The sequence below is a fragment of the Carassius carassius genome, chromosome 24 (genome assembly GCF_963082965.1).
Source record: "Carassius carassius chromosome 24, fCarCar2.1, whole genome shotgun sequence".
NCBI classification, from domain to species: Eukaryota; Metazoa; Chordata; class Actinopteri; order Cypriniformes; family Cyprinidae; genus Carassius; species Carassius carassius.
The window spans coordinates 30,083,595-30,101,128 of record NC_081778.1 but is presented as its reverse complement, the minus strand read 5'-3'; the positions used below and the strand labels follow the sequence as shown (position 1 = coordinate 30,101,128).

The following is a 17,534-nucleotide window of genomic DNA, read 5'->3' as shown; positions in this document are numbered from 1 at the left end:
ATTCTTCCCACACACACACACACACGTTGTGTTTGACTGTGTTTTGCACAGTTGCTCTTACTCTTCTCTATTTTAATTTCTTTGGTGTGGCCTTTGTGCTGTTCCCATGCCGCTATTTGCTGACTGTTAATTGTAAATGAATCTTTGTGATTTAACTTTCACTTTCTGCTCTCTCTTAAGATGAGTGGGGAAAATAACAATGAGCGGTACAGTAATGATTTATAAATTGTCAGCTGATAGAAGAACCCATCTGTATGTACATTAACAGCACCAGAGCCCGGTTCATCCAGCTTAGCCTGTCGACTGTTGAGTAACCAAAATAATGCACCCAAATATGTGACTTCTGTGTTTCAAACCTGTATGTTGGTTTAATGCTTTTTTTTTTTAAAGTTCATAGTGACCAAGTCTATACAGTGTCGTTTTAGTGCCAAGAAAAAGATTATTAATTAAAATTATTAATAAAAAAAAAATAAGCCAAGGATTCTGATTTCCATTTCATCTTTCTTTATTGCTAAATCCTATTGTAAAGTAGGATTTGACTAAATCACATCCATTGCTCGAGTAGAAGATCGTTGTTTATCACAATCTTTTTTTTTTTCTTTTTTAATTTTGTTCTCAAAATTTTCAATCTTGTATTTCTATGACTTTGTTCTTGTAATTTTGGCTAATTTAAAAAATATGACTATTTTAATCTCTCAAATTTTTCATTTTATTCTCAAAATAAAATGACTTTATTCTGCTAACCTTTTTTTATGTGGCACTAAAATGCAGTCATAGTCAAGCACCAAATTTATTTTATTTTATACGTTTGCAGAAAGGATTGTGCCAAAATGTGCAGAAAGATCTGTTGCAGTTATTATAAATAACCTGAGCTCTTCAGAAAACCTGTCCTTTTTCCTCATAATCTATCATCTTCATTCATGTCAGATTGTTTATTTCTAACATCCAGAACTCAATTTCCATTATGACTGGGAAGTTTAGGTGCTCAGATGCTCTTTTTTTAATGAGTGAAATGACTAACACAACAAAAAAAATGAGTGCCATAGACCACATGTGAACAGCAAATAAACTAGACAACAAGAGTTTGCTAGAAATAAAGCTCATACATCAGCGTATCCAAACTTGTTCTATTCCAGTTCCTTACGAGCTTTTCCGTTACTGTCCAATAAGCATCATCTGCTAAGGGTTATTCAACTTGTCAAGTGCTTTTTATTATTGGCAACACACTAACTCCACGTGCACGTGGAGACGACAGAAACGCTGCACCTCGTGGTGTGTGTGTGATCATGCATGCGGACGCAGCCTCGGATTGAAGTGAACCGTCTCGCTGCGTCTTGCTGAGTTGTATGCCCCTGCTCCCAGCACAATGAAATTACATGTTTGTGATCTTCAACTCACAGACGTATTCAAGGCCCATTTATTTGGAATTGCTTTTAGTGTAATCCAATGAAGACGTTTTTTCATTTATTTCCATGGTGAAATTTCTGCTGAGGCGATGTGGGCCAGCATTTCCTTCATTAGCAGTAATAATAACAGTAATAGCAATAACCACATTAAAGGCAATTATTACACTGATCCTCATCATCATCAACATCAATAATGTCAAAGTGTACAGCACACTGGGCATTAGTCATTTATGGAGAGGATTAAATCAGCGGAATATTATGGAAGGGGGTTAACCGACAAAACGCACAAGAAATGCGAGGCCTTCACCAAGAGAGCCGTTCTGTGTTCACTTGGCCTTTTATGCTGTGGAGTGGGCGGTATGACAAATCATATTTCACTGAACAAATCATTTGATAAAATTGTAATTGTGTATATATACAGTTTATTTTTGCTGAAAATGTAACCCTAGAAATGTATAAATTATATAAAATATAATGCCTATTTTGGCTAATCAGTTAAATTAATGATCTTTTATTGATTTTTCTTTTTTTCAAGGTGGAACTTGATGGATATATATCTATGTTAACCAGAAAGATTCGGTGTCAGTACTTTTATTTAGTAAGGATGCCTTAAATTGATCAAAAGTTACAGTAAAGACAGTAAAACTAATTTTAGATAAACGTTTTAACACAAATGTTTGAAAAATTTATAATAATGTTTATTGTTTTTTTTTTCAAAAGCAAATCAGTGCTAAAATGATTTCTGAAGCATTATGTGACACTGAATACTGGAGTACAGGCTGCTAAAAAAATACAGTATTGTAATTATATTTCACAGTATTACCGTTTTTTTTAATGTTTATTTTTCATCATAAGGGGCTTCTTTCGAAAACAACTTACTGACCCTAAACTTTTGTCTCAAAAACTTCTTGTAAAATAGCCGACATGCACACTATATACATCTTAGATCTGGACTGTACCTCTCTGTCTGTTCATGTGCTTGTGAACTGAATAACACAGGAGGCAATTTCTTCTATTCTCCCAGCAGTCCCAAAACACTTCATTTATTTTGGATTGTCTTCAGGCGTTGTGCTGAAAATCAGGAGTGAGATAACAGCAGCGAAGGTAACCGGGTCGGAGAGGTCCAACACATAGGCGAAACAAGACCAAAGGGACTGTCGGTCAGAACATCTCCGCCAACTGGCTACCTACACGGACTCTCTGAGGCTTGCAGGAACACGGATCTGCAGCGATCGTTAGAGCAGCAAACTGTTTCCTGCGCCTGGAAAAAAATAAATATTTGAATATTCTCAGGCGCTCGTCAACCAGCTTAAATTGGATCATTTTATTGTGCCGCTCCACCCTGCCAAAATGCCAAGAGAGTGTGGGTCTTGGCGAAGGCCGGCACTTCTGAATCTTCCCCGTGGCCTGCCCCCCCCACACCCCTCTGCACTATCTGCTGACACAGAGTCTTGCCCCAGGCCGAAGCTCTCTGCATGGACAGCCCCCTGCTGGGAAAAGCTGCACTGAGCTGGAGAGAGCTGGAGGGCGTCCCAGCACACAACCGGCCAGCAGGCCACTCAATGCGTTACACTTCACATATGTGACCCTGGACCATAAAAACAGTCTCAAGTCTCTGGGGTATATTTGTAGATGCAGCCAAAAATACATTGTACGGGTCAAAATTATTGATGTTAATTTTATACCAAAAATCATTAGGATATTAAGTAAAGATCATGTTCCATGAAGATATTTTGGAAATTTCCTACTGTAAATATATTAAAATTTAATTTTTGATTAGTAATATGCATTGATAAGAATTCATTTGGACAACTTTAAAGGCAATTTTCTCAGTGTTTAGATTTTTTTGCACCCTTAGATTTTCAAATAGTTGTATCTCAGCCAAATATTGTCTGATCCTAACAAACCATCCATACATCAATGGAAAGGTTGGATCAGATGATGTATACATTTCAATTTTGAAAAATTGACACTTAAGAATGGTTTTGTGGTACTGGGTCACATATGTGTTTTTATTGGATTAGGCTGTATTTTAAATTTGTTTTACATATAATTATCTAATTATTTTGCCTGAATAACTTTACATGAAATATTTAATGAGTAAAAACACTAATTCCTTTTTTTCAGGCTTATTTATTTCTTTTTTTTTTAAATTATTATTTAATTATTGAATCTGGATGAGTCAAAAAAGTGAGTGAAACACTTATTGGCAATAAATAATATTTTGCAAATATCACCCTTTTTTATTTTTATTTATTTTTATTTTTATTTATTTTTTGCTGCTACTTGGCACACAAATATTTTGACAAGTTTAAATTTGTATGTTTCGAAAGGAGAAAAAATAATTATAATTGCAAAACATTATGATTTATTTTAAAGGCAGATAAGATCTAATTAGTTATCCTGAATGACTCACAAAAGGTTTTTAAGCATTTTATTGAGTGAAACACAAATTATCAAGTTATTTTATTTTGCTTGCTCAAAAAACTTTGCTTCCTGGTACCAAAATAGTTTGACAAGACTTGGTGTTAATCAGAATCATTCCACCTTTTTTAACAACCAGTGTGGACTGAGGCATTTTAACTTAATGCAGGCTCATAAGTTATATATATCTAACCTGCGGTTTAGCTTTTTTATTCCATAACTTACCTTGACGTTAAAGATACATTTTGTTAAGGTGATTTGCATATATTAACAGTCATGGTCACATACTGTATATAGAGTATCATCACTCCAGCAGACCGCAAAACTTCTGAAATTCACTGTGGTAGTAAGACATTTGATTACTTTACAATAACAAAATGAATATAATGCCACATTAATACTTTTCATTTTAGTAATCTGCTATTAGATTTTAACAGAAATGTATCTGCATGTTGTCATTAAAACAGAGATTTGCCTGATTATATTCAGTTATTGTAGTGTCATTTAGCTTGGCTTTGCTTTTAATCACCCCTGTCATTTTGAAACACTTCATCTTTCATCATGTAACCTAAATTATTTCCTTTTTAATTTTTAAGCAGACCCCTGCACTTTTCTCCTTTCATCAAACTTATCTCATTCGATTTATATTAATTAGCCTATAAAACCCAAAGTTTTTAAAACACCTTGTTTCCTTTCATATTATTCTCTTCTAGAACTATTATTTTTATTTGTATTTTTTATTAGATCATTGTGCAAGAAAGATATTTTCCTCACAGACCTTGCATTAGTTAAAATTTCTTACATTTTTGAGTTCTATGGCACATCCGTTTTCCTGTAATGCAGCATTGAACAGCAGTGACCTTGTCTACGTTTCATGCTTTCTTGCATACAAACTTAGGGAATATTGCATTTAAGGGGTTCTTTCTGTTCAGCTTTGTTGTACGAAACGCATCACATTCCACTGCCTTCCAATTTAGAGTCTCTTTGTACGTGTCAGCCGCTGCGTTCTTCCCTCATATTTAGCTGTGAGAAAGTTCTAAGAGTCAGTTTGTTTGTAAAATAAGGCAATTTAAACAAGCAGCTGGCACCAGAGATCAGCATCTAAAAACACTTTTTCTGCTTCCTCCCTGATTCGGTGCAGATCGATGTCTAGACATACATCTGTTGGTGTGCCCTGCTACTCTTCATGGAACAGTGCATTGAGAGGCATGCATTGAGAGTGTGTATGTCTACTCTGTTTGCATATACTCGTTTAAAAAAACAGATCCTTCAGAGGGATGATAAATGACAGATCAACAGTCTGTTTGAAAAATATTCCCATCAGTTCAGCGTTTCCTTATATTGTTTGACGTTAACCTTTTCTGGTGCCCTCTCTAGTTGGCCCACATGTGTCATTTGAGTTAAATAGTATTTGTGACTTTGTCATTGTTGGAGATTTTGATATAAATACTGCTGTTTTACTGGGCGTAAAAAAAAAAAAAAAAAGATGCTACGAACAAAGCCACAGGTCTACACATTTTATAGGGATCCAACCATAAATGGCTTGATGAGTTGGATAAGAAAAAATATTTTAACATGACCTTAATGCACATTTTGCAAACAAAAGAGATGCATTTAAGTGTCTCTGTTTTTCTGATGCAGCATTGCTTTGAATGTGGAGGCGTGCAGTCCCTTTAAAGCATTACCAACCGGTGCATATTTTCCTTTAGCTTCCTGGCACTCCATCTGCAATCTGTAAAGTATTTCAATTTGACATACCCAAAGCATTTTGTTGAAAATAATGCGCAACACTCTGTGCCGAGTGGCCAATTTGTAAGCCGCTAACTTTCCTTTGACTTTGCGCTTCTGTTCAGGCCCTAGAAGCCGCTTGATGTGAATGTGAACACCACGTCAGAATCCCATCACTTTGTGTGTCCAGGAATGCAGCTATTGTTTGAGATTGATCAGTCCTTGGCTCAGTTCTGAAGGCTTTGTAGAGGGGCCTTTCGCAAATCAGTATCCTTCGATGGAACCATGTGCAACATAGCCGTAGAGTTTTCCCCAATTCAACTTGTGACCACATTTCCCTACTTTAGATTGACCCCGCTGATCCTCCTTTGTGCTGGAGTGAAGATTAGGGAGCGAGCAAGATGGGCTGAGGGGCTGCCAGTGGCTCGGAAAGCCTTATTCGTGCCTGAAACCTCCATTTCCAGTTCCGGGCCATGCCAGTCTATATGACTTATGGAGTTTGGGCCTTATACTGCCAATCCCACTTAGAGTGCATTTTTCTGATAAACAAAAGCACATTCAAGCTTTAGCTTCTCATTTCACACTGTGTGCTTTGGCTCGGGGCAATGCTTTCCTGGAGCCCTTGGCCTACAGTCCAAAGAATGGCTCCAGTTGGCTTTCCTTTAAAAAAAAAAAAAAAAGCAGCCACATGTGGAGGATTAGACTCCATCTTTCATCCTCCACACTCTCTATTCGCCCTCTTCTTCCCAAGCCCACCAGCTCCCCCTCAGCACTAACGCCTCAACTCATGGACACACAAACACCCACTTCCAGGCGAACTTACCTCGGCAGCATTGGTCCAGCTCATCTGTGCCCGTGCCGCAGTAAGAACTTCTTTGGCAGCAGCAGAGGCAGGAGTGAGTCTATTTAGGGCACTTGTGAAAGAGAATTTGCATTATGGGTTGCGCGTGTCCTGGTCTGCACTGGCCAAATTCAAAGTTTGTAAGTTTGCAAGAAAGTTTTTCCTTTGTTTCCATTCACCGCCCACTGGCTTTTGTGGATGCCACGGAAGCATTTGCATTCAGTTGTGTGCAAATAGTTCGTAAACATGTTAAATACACTATAGTACGCATATGGTGCTTCTTACATGATGATTGTTGCGATTAACATATTCCATAAATGCACATAACCTGTTACATGAGAAACACGCACCAGATGGAAAGATAGATTGGTGCATGACAAACATGACTCTTAATACACCCACTATTAAAAATGCTGTGCCTCTGATCAGACAATAGGCAACCCTATTCTAACCCTTTGTCTTCAACTTGATGGGAATATCAGAGCGGTTATTAGAGGAGGATGTGAAATGATAACTATGTTGCAGGTTGACCCCCAGGGCATGGGCTGTCTCTGGGAACAGATGTGCCACCCACTCACAACAGTTGTTCTCTTCCCACAATGCCCTGGTGGGAGTAGCTTGGGCAAGAAGCGGACAGAATATAATACTTTGGGTAAACCGCTTGCTATTGGGACTCGGGTGCATCTTGGGCAAGGGCAATCTCAGAGATCAGACTCTCCAGCAGGGTCAAGCTTCAAGGAAATCTCAGGACGAGTGTGAATCTAATCAGAGAGATCTGTGGAAGCATTTTTTTGTAGCCACTTCTGGAAAGCATACTGAAATGACCATTTGCAGAGTCCATGTAATTGGGTGCGACTTACCAAAGGCCAATCTCAAGACTAAGGTGCAATGATATCTGACTCTAACGTTTCATTCCCGCATCATTAAATTGGATGCACTGGGTGACAGCTTGACTCTTGGGGAACATGGCCAGGCTGATGAAATGAGATCATAAGCGAGATAAGCGTTGTGAGTGCAGGGACTAAGTGGAATGAACGCTGTTGACACATGAACTGAGCAGTTGCACACGACTTTGTGTGGAAATTCGTGTGTCAATACAGTCGCTCATTTTCTCTGATCCCTTCGCACAGTCCCACACCACACTGGCTTCCCTCTGTACGCCCTTGAATGAGAGTGGATTATTGGAGTCTTTGGGTTAGCAATCACCTATTTCGCTGAACTTCATCACGTCTTTTATTTCAAGGTATATTGTTCATGAACGGGAATCCACTGCACTTATTTGTTGTATTAGGGAGCAGTAATTGTGTTTTATTGTCTGGGAGCTTTATTGGATGTTTTGCCAAAACCCCAGCAAGTTATCTGTAGATAATTGCAAGATAAGTCACGACTGCTGAACGATACAAAGAAATGACTTACAAAGAGTCGCCCCCACATTTTTTCCATATTCATTAGACAAACTTTTTGTGTTGTTTGCCACTTAGCAGAATGCTAACCAGTCTCAGCAACGCACTGAATAAAAATGCTTGAATTTTCCAGCTTATCAGTGTTTAAGGTAGGTGCGCTGCTTCGCGTCCTCGGTGGCCGTTCCAAGGAAGGCGAACAGAAGGGACTGCTGCTGCCGAATGCACATTGATCAGCTTTGCCTTCCTCCCCCTTCTTATTTATTTAATCTTTTCAGAGCTAGATTTGTAGATTCGTTCAAACTCTTGAGATCCTGTGTGTGTTATTCCCAGAGGGCAGAAATTAATTCCTCCTCCTTGTCATCCTCCTCCTCCTCCTCTCTTTCAGCACTAAGGTGCAGTGGGCTCTCTTTCTCTCCCCTCCGAGAGAATGCAGAAGAGGAGGAACCAGTCCTGAGGGAATCTTGTTTATATAGTATTTCATCCACACTTTAATCCGCTGCTATGTTGAATGGTTCATAGGGAATAAAAGACAAAGCTTTTGTTTATGATTCTAATATTAGCCTCTTGGCATTTCTTACATAAATAAGAGCCTACCCTACGGCAACACTATTGATTTCCCACATCCACAAAAGTCAGCCTCCGTCCTTACAAAATAAGGCTCAGGAGATTATGGGAAAATAAAAAGCGAGCTGGGCTGTATTTCTGTTATTTTGTCAGAAATGGATTGACCGCTAATGTGAATAATTCAGCCTACAACTCCACTTTGTAGGTTTGGTAGGAACCGTCAGGGAAATTTGTCCCAGATTCATTAATAATGAGAGTGGTGGTAATGATTGGAGGAAATAAATACAAAAGTTAGTTAATAAGCCCATCAAATGTATCTCCTTCTCAAAGCATTATGGGTTTCATCATCTATTTTAAATGAAGATGCACTTTATTAACGGTTCTGTCGGGTATGTTTTTTTGTTTTACAAAATGTATTTAAATCTTTGCCGTACAGACACATCAGTGCATAATCCTGGTCATACATGCGGCTCGTTTCAGACATGCAAATGAACATATTAATAAGATAATAAACATCACAACTTCAGCATGGTGTCTTTATAAAATCATTAAAAAATATTAAATGTAGATTATACCTCCTAATGCAAAAGGAATTTGCATTTTAGAAAATAAAGGACAAAAGCTCCCTGGTTCTTTCATTTTGAGGAAGCGCTTGGCAACCCTGAAATCAGCGACAGGTCTTAGAATGAAAGAACGACAGGAAAAGATAGAACTGTAATCCCAATCAATGCACTTCATAAAGCACCTTCTTCCTAAAATGTGTGACTAATGTGCACAAATCTCTGGGTTTAAAAGCTGTCAGCGGGGATGGCTAGAGTTGTTGCTTTGCCATTCATCTCCGCAATGTAATAAACCGACTCGTTTGTTTGTTCTGTTTGTTTTCTTCCTTTCGTTTTGTCTTTCGTCTGAGCAAATGTACCTTGAGGTCTTGTGTAGGGTTTCCCTTTTCAAGCTGAGCCTCGACAAGCCTGCGTGCTTCGTGCTTCCGTAATGACATTAAACAGGAACATTTAAAGGGCTTTCGGCGAGAGCCGCATTGTCTGCTATGAAGGCTTCCAGAAAGGGCTTTTATTATGTTGTGGATTTAATGCCAGTGTGTGTTACCTGATAACATTAAAGCAGAGAAGAACGAAGCAGGAATATCCCCACACTGGCAGAGCTTCAAGCTTCATATTGACCACCAACAGGATTTCAGCTGATGCTGGGCATGTATATTCATGGGCGCAGAAGCACCTGATTACCGCCAATACAGAATTATGTCTGGGGAGGTTTAATTCATTAGCTCTCATTTTGTTTTATCTAGCTTTTGAGTGTGAGGTTAGTGTGCCTGTGCCGAGCTGGATAAATATTGTTTGTTGCCGTCTTCCAGATGGATGGATGCGGTAGATGCTCATGCCCTCTTTGTTTTGCCGAGCTTTCCTGGCGATCTTCGAATTGAGTTAAAAGGAGCGAAACAATGACACATTAGTGAAGTATTGTGTTCCCTGGGGTACATTAAATGAGTCTTGCTTTGTTTTAAAACTCATTTGAGCACCTCAATCGGGGAACGTTGAATATGGACTTGTTCAGATGTGCTTTTTGCTTTTCACTTTTTAGGAGATGAAGTAAATTAAATGGACGAAATGAAGTTTGCTTCCAGTTGAATTGTTCATTCCCGTAAACCTAGGAAAACTAGTAATTTTCACCAGCGTGTCGGAGGGAGAAATAATGACAGTGTTTCGGACTTGTTTGATCATCCCTAGCAAATCTGAATGCTAAATTTATTCCGCAGGTGTTGCACATGGAATAATGTTTTAGCATAATGAGGATAAGATGTTGATGGGTTACAGTACTCAGACGCTCAGTATTTTAGACACAAAAAAACCCCCGTCATTGATCCTTGCTGAGAGCCAACGATATATTCACTCCAAGATTGTTGTTAGCCTTCAAAAATTGTATGTGTGTGTGGTGCTTTTTGAAGGAGTGAAGATTCATTTGCAGGTTGTATAATTGCAGGCGCTCTTAGTGTGCCCTTCTCCTTGCTGCAAAGGCCTATAAAATACTCTACGCAGATACATCAGCGTGAAGGCTATTAGTTCCTCAAGCTCTATTTTCTGCAGGTCAGATGCAAGAATGTGCTGCATTCTTAGTGTTTCTGCAAGGGGTGTTATAGTGGGTATTAAAACTACTGTCAAAGTTGAACAAGAAGTCTGTTTATAGCCAGCTACCTTAATAATAACAACTATGTTTTGGCTCTGTTGCCTCTGCTGGTAGACGTTGTAACTACATCATTATGAAGGTAAAAAAAAAAAAAAAAAACTTTTCACCATTCACGTCTTTTTAAAAGTAGCTGTGTATTCTGATAGACTATAATATTTTATTTGCATACATATATATATTAATATTATTTAATTTTATTGCAGTGCATTGTATGTTTAACCAGTGAACTTTCCTTTTTCCTAATATAGGGTGACTACACGTTTGTGTTTTCAATTTGTTGGCTTAACTTCACTTTTGCAAAATTTTTTGCCAAATTCCAGACAACACTACAAAATTACAGGACAATGTAAGAAATTATCATATAATATATTTTTACAAAAATTATGTGTGTATGTGTGTGTGTGTACACACACACACACACACACACACGCAAGATAGTATTATATTATATTGTATTATATTATACCATAAACAAATATATACAATAAACAAATATAAACAAAATATAAACAAATATATGTATATACGTCATCCAATCAGGGAAGACACTTAATCATTGTTATACAAAAAAAACATTGCATCAAGCAGATGAGGTGCTGAACTCATGGTTGATCCCACGTGCTTTTATTTAGCTCATATTACTCTATTAGGCCGGTAATAGGAAGCAGAGCTAGTAAAGACTCAAGCACAGAGAGCGGTGTCTAGGAATCTCTCCACTTGGGTGTAAATTACAGAGCCGCCTGGGGTGTTCTCTAGCCTTTCTCACTGGCACCTTTCCCCGTTTCACTTACACACACACACGTACACATGCGAGACAATGACTATTACCCGACACACCTGGGTTCTGGGCCTCAGAATCTTCTTAATATCTTTTAAATCTTCACATAAGGTATGTCTTCCATAGGGCTTACAATACCATTTGCTCTAATAAGCTCTTTTGGCAGAGGTGCATGCAAGCTGCTTCCGTGGCCCCCGGAGAGAGAAACGTAATGTGGAGGGTGAGGCATCCCGAAATATGAGGATAAATCGCAGGTAATCCTGTAGGACTGGCGCCCCGGTAATCAGCACTCTTCCAACTGGAAACATTTTACAGTTCTTCATCTTAATTTAACTTCTCTTTTTTTCTTCTTTTTTTTGCCGTTCCTTTACCTGGTAATTCTTAGCAGCGGGTGCAATCATTTGCACTGGTGTTTGAAAGGAGAGGCTGCGGAAATGTGAAATGGAGAGCTTTTAAAATGGGGGGAAGGGGGCGATAAGCAAATCAAATTAATGACAATGAGTGTTTGTGGAGAGAAGGCAGGCAGAGAGCTTGTTTGAGCCCATCGTGCGTGCCATGTTAAACACTTCACTCGCCGTGAAGGGGCTAATCCAGTCTCCGACAGCTAGCTGATTATACGAATAAACTACACGCGCTCGCCACGGAGAGAAAGGAGCATCCCTCGTTAATGTTCAAGCTCACTCCAACAAGGAAGTAATTAAGACGCCACCCCGGCAAACCAAAAAAAGGAGAAATGATTTTAAGTGTTTTTCTAATAGACCGGCTTGAAGGTGTTTATTTTATATTGTCTCTGTGTAGAAGTCATTATGCGGCTGAAGAAGGACTTACAGGGAGCTAAGCGCGGCGAGGCGAGGCGAGTTTGTGGTTGTTGAGTAAAGTCAGATGGCTCGGGGCTCGCCTGCGACGATGCACTCCAGAGTTGCAGGAGCATATGAACTGTCGCTTTTTGTTTTAAATAATAGATTGCCTCCCCTAATTTCATGCCTGATATTTTTGGCAGAGTCAAGAGTCTTTTGGATGGGCAGCATCTGTCAGACCTCGGTGGAGGCCAAGAAAACATTCCCTAACCAAGCTGTAAGAGAAAAAAAGCATGTGTTTAGCTTGAATATTGTGACAGTCAGCCAATGGCTCTGCAGGTTACGTGTACTTCAAGAGGCTGATGAAACAGAACTTTTAATAGATTTCAAGAAGTTTCCAATCCTTTTTAAGCACTTTTCTCATTGGTTTTAGTTTTGTGTGGAGTGCTTGTGCGATTGATGGTTAAGTAGTTTAACAGTGATTACAGTGGAGTGATATTTGATTATTATCTCCTGAAACGGCAACTCCTCCGGCTTTCTGTTCTCTTAACAATAGTTTAATTGTTAGTTTGGACACCCACTCAATAGGCAGGCGAAATGAAGAGCAGTAATGGAAAAGAATTATGGGGGGAATGGCATAAAACAAATACATTTATAAAAGCACCTGCATGTCTATTTTTTTAAAATTAGATATATTTTGATTAGCCACGAGAGCGTCTTTACCTTGACCTGTTCAATCAATATCACGTGTTGGAATTTTTTAAGTACCGGAGCTCTATTTATAACGAGTTTTATCATTTTCAGTGTGAAAGGAAGCTCAGATAAATGTTTTTCAGTTTCATCAGTTTTTTTAAATCAGTTTTTAAATAATATTTTTTTTATTATAATTTTAAACTGCATTTTTTTGTTTTGATAGCTATTATATATATATATATAAGTCGCTTCTGAAAAGCGGTGCAGAAAACAGTGATGCACATGATTGTGTCTTCGAACGCACAAAGCTTCAGTAAAGACAGAAACCCTCCATTTCTTCTCTGGCCAGAGGCTAACATCCCGCCCCCTTGGCCCCACCAGGGACAGAATTCCTCCACGAGTGTGTGCGCGAGTGAGCCATGCTGGGATTGCTTCAGACAAAGGTGGTACACATGCCAGCTGCATCCCTATACCACCTAAAGCGACACATTTGTTCCCCTTCCTCTGCCTCGTCGGTCCACTAGGGTGGCGTCGGCCCCAGCGCTGGAGTGGGGCCCTCAGGAGACTGGAGAGTGAATAAAGAAAACGTTTTGCATGCTTTTTTCCACCTAATGCCTTTTCCAAAAAATATTGCAGGCTTCCGACACAGAAGGTAAGGTCTGCGAAATTCTGAACGCTTGTTTTGGAGAGGCTTGTTGTTGGTACCTGACCCCCCCCCCCCCCATCTCCCTTTAAAAATCAACAAATCCATTCGCTAAACAGCTGCACCTCTGTACTGAACAGATAACAACCTGGGCCAGCTCGGCACTGCAGCGAATCAAGGCTGATAGGCCCAAATCTCTGGCCTTTTTTTAAAAAATGCTAATGACAGAGGAACACGTCCCAAGCCAAAAGCGCTCTTGTAGATCTGTCAATTGCTTTTTTGACAGATATTTGCTTGTAAGTACACACAACACTTGTTCCCCGTGTCTTATCTGCAGCGCTGCAGAACACTGACCTACATTGCATCAAGCACAATATGATGCACAAACCCGCGCTGCTCCATACCATTTTCATTTTCACCTTAAAGAGCAGATGGAACTCAATGAAATGGCTGAAAAATCCAATAAAAAGAAGGTATTCTTTCCAAAATAAGAAGTCTGTCATTTTTTAAAAAGAAGAATCTCTCACATCTGAAAGCATTTGAATTGCCTTCTCAAGGGTTTCTGCATTAGCACGTGCTGGTGATGAGTAAATATTGAACATAAATATACAGCTGCTCCATTTCTCTCTCACTTACACATATATGTGTATTGCAGTGGAAGGGAGTAACTCACTGATTTCAGCCAACTTTTATTTGTTGTCACTTTGCCTATTTTAAATATTGCCATCAGATCCCTGTTTGGTTTTTGAATTTTTTTTTTTCTTTGTAATTGAACACAATGCAGTTACACCCCCACAGCGAGGAACGACTGCTGATTTTAATATACTAACATGTAGTTATTTCCACTAAACATTTTCTGAAGTAGATCCCAATAAATATTATAATATGGAAGTTTTCATTAAGGTTAATAAAACTGCTTTTTAAAAAAATATTTGTATGCATAATTTTAAGATAGGCCAACCCGATCTCCCGATTTTTGCCAAATCGTACGTATTTTACGAGTTGCACAATTCGTATGAATTTTTACGAATGACCTACACCTAACCCCTACCCTAAAACTAACCATCAATGGGGTTTAGAGAAATCGTATAAAATCGTACGAGTGAGGTCGTACAAATTCATACGAATAAGCCACCTCATAAAATACGTACGAATTGGTCGTGAGATAGCATTGGATAGGCATGAGTTAATTATTTTTCTATTTTTTGATAATATAGTGTAATATTTATTTAATGTTAATTTAAATTTTTTAGTATGTTACTTATTTTTTAAATGTCATGCAATTGTTATTGTCTATAACTAATGAAAGATTTGTCTTTTGTCAAGACGACCATGTTGAGAACCCAAGTAAAAAAAGTCTTGATCTTGAGAACACAAGAGATGTGGAAAAAAGCGCATGGCCTTGTAACTTTTCCTTACGTTTGGAAACAACCATTAGTTTTGCAATTTTGAAATTCATGAATTTTGAATTCATTTCAGTTCAGAGTTGTTTTCACAAATGAATCCGCTTCAGTTACATACTGAAAATAAATGGACTCCTAGAGGAACCGCTGGTTACAGCTGAAACAACACTAAAGATCTCACTCTCTGTTTTAAATAAAACATGGGAATCTTTAATGTTTTTTGCCATCTCTAACTGTAAGAAAGTGGGGGAGGAAATTTCCAGCTTTTGAATATTGTGCAAGGTAAAGAAAAACATGAAACTAGCCCTTGAGAAAGAGGTTTGAAAAGAGTAAACATTTTGTTCCCGCGAACAGCTCGATGCCAATCAGCGATTAATGAGGTGTAGTTGAAAAGCAGCGGCTGAGGGAAGTTAAACTGAGCTGAATTAAGGAGTAATATCATCCTTCACGCAGGTGCTCGCCGAACGAATAACCGCTTTAATTACTGTTATTCAATCACTGCCTTTTTTCCATCCTCCACCCCCCTTTCTCTCGCTCCATCTCTGCTATGGCATTATCGGTTTTTCTTGTCAATTCACAAACCCCTGTCGCAAGACAAACGTGTGCACGGCTGCTGGCGGTGCCCGGCCATATGTGACCTAAAAACACTTCCTCAGTGAGCGTGCATTGTTCAGAGCTGTGAGGAAATGCACCTACAGTCAGTCTTCAAACTCAGTAAGCTGTTATCTCGGTTTCACGTTATCTGGCGGAGGAGCACGAGTTGCCCTTTGATGGATGCATCTGCACATCATATGTGCTCACCATGCGGAGGGTGGAGGCGGGTGGGAGAAACGAACACCTGCTACTGTATTCAGCTCCACAATGGGTATCATTTAGTTTAAGACACGTTTGTTCGGTCGGGGACAAGAGGAGGGGTGCAACTCTGTCGCCTCCAACAGGTTGTTTGACCCTAGATGATGGCGGGGCGTGAAGATGCTTCTGCTAGTCAAATGAGAGCACTCTGTAAAAGTCTTCCTCACTCTTTGTTAGTTTTCTGTATTTCTGCTGTCTATTTTTTAATTATCTGCCTTTGTCTATCTATATGTCTGATTGTCTATCTATCTGTATGTTTTTCTGTCTGACTCTCGGTCTACCTATGTTTCTTTCTTACCATCTGTACCGTACCTCTCTTTCAGCAGTAAAGTACTGTAGTTCTCAGTTACGTACAAGGAAATCAATGGAGATAAATCACTGTGCAGAATGTGCTGTATATTCAGTGTTCTGTGAGGTCAGGTGACTCTGAGATGTTTGAGGAGTAAAGTCATGATGTTTAGCAGCATGTGACTTGAGTCGATGAACTCTAAACAAACGAGGTGCCTGTGTAAAGATGAGTCTCTCCGGAGTTGAGCGCTGACAGGCCCCTGCTCCCACGGGAGAGTTGATAGAGATGTTATTACATGGCAGAGGAGCTTCCTTGACGCTCTCAGCTCCTGTTATATAATATCTGAACATGCTGAGTATCATGTTACATGTCAAGTTTGCACTGTGGAAATCATATAACATGTCACTTTTGTATTTCTCTATTGCATATACAGTGAGGTCTGAAAATTTGAGATCACCATCCATCCATCCATCCATCTCAATGGCAAAAAAGTGTCCTAATTTTCCTGAAAAAACAAAATAGTCCATTAAGTTGCATTTTGTTTTTTCTTTAGTTCTGCTATTTCACATGACAGATATTTACATATATTCCACTAGACAATTTAATAATTGAATTTATTCTATTTAGGCGGTTTAAACATTTCCCAATTGTTCTTCTGATGGTGTGACTTCATCAATGATCAGCTGTTTGTGTGTCTTGTGATCGTTGTGCATGAGTACCTGCTTCATCCTGACTAGTGATGCTTATTTTACAGGACATTTATGCATTTGGCAGACGCTTTTATCCAAAGTGACTTGAGTTGCATTCAAGGTATGAATGTTATCACTTTTGAGCTCTTCCCAGTGGTGGCTGTAAGATTGGATGATTGTGTAAATTGCTATTATTTTATCTTCTGGGAAATATGTGAACATCTTACTGCCCTTCAGAAGCTAAAAAATATTTACATATTTCCCTGACAGAATATTTCTCATATTTCCAACTCCTTTTAGAGTCATTAAAAAGTGATTTATTGCAGCTTTAAATATTTGTATGGTGTCTCTTGTTTTGCGGTGTTCACTTGTGTCTCCAGACAATGCACACTTATGCCTGCCCCCCTTAGACCATCGATTCTCTCCTCTCAACCTTATGTTCACACATTTTGTTGCTGATGTCTTAACATTGTACTTGCAACTCAAAAACACACACACACACACACACACACACACCTGTGGTGCATGCAAACACCCACACACACTCATACATACAGTAGACATGATCTGCAAACAAAGCCCTTCCATGGTGAGTGTCACTGCCATCCGCTTTTGTTTGCCTGTCTTCACAGAAACATTTTCATTCCGAAAAGACCATTGTTTTTGCTGTTGTCTTCTGGAAATTCACTATTGAAGGTTTCTGCTAGTATGCATTTTTTGCAGCAGGCTTTTTTCCATTTTATCCTGTAAGTCTCTTTTGTCTAACAAGATTAAATGATTTTTTTAAACAAAGTGTGGTCCTTGAAATCAGGATATGAGCCATTA

General features: G+C 39.0%; 1 long non-coding RNA gene across 4 annotated transcripts in view; it reads left to right on the top strand.

Moving 5' to 3' along the window:
• LOC132103739 (uncharacterized) overlaps nt 1-11,627 on the top strand; it is a 30,006-nt gene extending 18,379 nt beyond the window's left edge. The window contains exon 4 of one of the 4 annotated variants that reach the window (XR_009423458.1): nt 11,510-11,627. This is a non-coding gene — a long non-coding RNA (uncharacterized LOC132103739). Of the gene's footprint in view, nt 1-2,430; nt 2,706-8,187; nt 8,357-11,509 lie in introns of those variants that run through there. The other 3 variants (XR_009423456.1, XR_009423454.1, XR_009423455.1) reach the window with 3 other exon arrangements.
• The last annotated feature ends 5,907 nt before the right edge of the window (nt 11,628-17,534 follow it).